Genomic DNA, 2808 nt, shown 5'->3' on the forward strand with positions numbered 1-2808 from the left:
ATTTGTGTTGGATTGCTCTTGACAATGACATCTCCTTTAGAACAACTGTCTGACAGGTTTGTCTCAAAATGCATTCTTGTTTCACATTGGCCATTTCAGAATTACTTGTGCTCAAACAGCTAGTCCACTTGAAATATACCCCAAACTGTTTCCTATGTTCCCATCATTTAAATAATTTAGATTGTGTAACATTTAAGAATCATTACAGTTGCCTCCTTTTTAAGATTCCGTACTTTGTTTGTTTGTTAGTTACCTGCTTTTGCTATTCTCTCAGCAACTTCATGAGAGAGATGTTTTGGCTGACCATTTCACAACCCCTCAGAAGAATACAGAGCAGAAAAATTCCATAGGTGAAATAGAAACCTAGACCTATTTCATCCTGATGGGCAAAATAGCGTGTTATAAAATGACACTGACTCTACCCAGTTATGAAATTAAATTTGTAAATTCTATGCAGGCTCTATTTGGCACTGTTTCCTTGTAACATAAAGTTCCTGAACAGCAAATTGTATTTCATTTCTCGAGAATTATGAGATGAAAACCATGGTATGGTGCCATATTTCAGGCTGCATTACAGTAGTGTGTGCCATGCCATGTGAGCTTGCCAGAATGGGTGCAGTCTCTGTCAGCTGGTATTTAGCTGCTTACAGACAGGGCTTATGTCAATCACATGATTAAGTGTTTTTTTCTCTTCACCACAAAAAGACCAAAACTAAATACCCAAAGGAGAGATTTTCCTGATAAAACTTTGTGTTTGCATTACTTGAAATAAGATTTCTCTCTGCCTCCTGTAAACAATACGTTACAAGCATATGTGACACTTATTTTCTTAGCAAGGGGTATTTTTATGTTTAGTGTTGATGTGTATATTCCAGATATATAGTATCTGGAAATAATTGATAAGTTCCATGACGCATTTCACAAGATCAAGTGTGGCAAAAGAGTTGTGTATTAGTCATTGCCTTCCAGGTTGCAGAAATTCCAAGAAGAGTTTTACCTTGCAAATAAAACGCAGTGTCTTAACGACAGAAGGCAGTAGCTGTCAATTAACATGCAACAATGCTAGCTAATTTAACATTAAAGAAAAAAGAAACAAGGATAACAGAAGTTCAGTAAGAATGTATACAAATATGTCTAGAATAATGCAGAGTAAATAAAGAAAAATGTCTTTCTTTTTTTTTTACAAGTACTACCAAGTTGAAAAGACAAAGGGACTTGGGCATAGTGTCTTGAAGTTTGCTTTCTAAAGACTGTGAAAGTGATGAGCTTTTCATTGTTTTCAAGATGATCTATTTTTAAACAAATAGAACCTTCAAAACAAAGAGACCCCTTTGTGATTTGTATACTCAATTCCATATTGAAATAGGTATGTGTAATTTTAAAAAAAGTCTCATTTGCTCAAATTATGTAACATTTCTGAGCAACAGGTTAACATAAACTATTAAGTGCACTGGATAAAACAGCCATTCAGTGTTTACTTTTTTTTTTTTTTTCACACTACTGCTACAGATATTTTGCATGGGTGGTGGAAGAATAAAATGTTAGTCATATATACTTCATTTAGAGCTTGGGCCATACAAGATCACTCATATACAATAATAAATGCTGTATTTTCCAACAGAGGCCAGTTGCCCTTTTCAAAGTCTTCAGGGCAGAGGTAGCATCTTGCTTTTCAGTATTGGTAAATAATACATGTGTGTGAACAAATTACAAAAATACTGAAAGAAGAATGTGTATAGGATTCTGTTGAATTACTGAAGTCAGTTTGAAAGAACAATGTTGACATATTCATAGAAAAGTCACTATATATGAAGATCAAGCAAGGTAGATGTATCTATGCAGAAAAAAAGAAGGGAACAGTTGCTTGCTGTTGTGGAAGATATTAAAATAGTCATGTTACTCTTTAAGACTATTTTTTTAAGAATGTGGCTTAAGCAGAATTTAGACATGTAAAGCCAAGATCTTTGTATTACTTCCAGAACACTTAAAACTTGTATATTCAAACTTCCATCTGCAAAGGAGGCAGACAACTAAGTATCACTAAAGTCTACAGTAAAAACCGAAAGTCATGCCAGTTGTCCTGTATGATATCTATTAATAGATCTATTTCACTTAGAATTCTAGTTCTCCTATTGTCATAATTTCCAGTGGGAAGCCTGAGTAGCTCCTATACCAATGGAAGAAGTGAGATTCAGCCTTCTAGCTGAAAATAAAATTGATATTTCAGTTCTCAACCCTGAGGTACCAAAGTAAATGTCACAATCAAGTGAATGTGAGTGAAGAAAATCAGCAAGCACTACTTCCAGAGTAATGCAGTTCTGTGTTATAACTCATAGTTTTCCAAGAACATATCTCTGGCTTACTGATTCCACTGGAATGAGTTCAGCAGAGTTTACTTATTACTGTAAGTTCTTCATATCCTTTGATAAGTGTAAGGTACAACTATTGCACTTTGCCAGTACAAATAAGAGTATATATCCCAATAAAGATTATTAAAAAAAACTTAACACAAAAAACCTACAACAAAAATGTATTAGTATATACCAAAACTGAAGAAAATATTGCAGCTTAATATACTTTTGCCCAAACTGCTTAGAATTCCTTAACTATTTTTTTCCCCAGGCTGACATACTGAAAGGATTACAAAACACTCAGTGAAGCAGCAGCACCACGCGGTATTTTGGGTTTCTGACTTTCTCAACTCAGGAGAGTTAAGGACCTTTGCAAAGCAAAACCTTTTTACCTGGAAGACTCTGACAGCCTTACAGATTTACAGAGTCATAAAATGCATCAGTGTTCATTGCTTAC

The sequence above is a fragment of the Manacus vitellinus genome, unplaced genomic scaffold, assembly GCF_001715985.3.
Source record: "Manacus vitellinus isolate BGI_N305 unplaced genomic scaffold, ASM171598v3 scaffold_96_pilon, whole genome shotgun sequence".
In the NCBI taxonomy this organism is placed as follows: domain Eukaryota; kingdom Metazoa; phylum Chordata; class Aves; order Passeriformes; family Pipridae; genus Manacus; species Manacus vitellinus.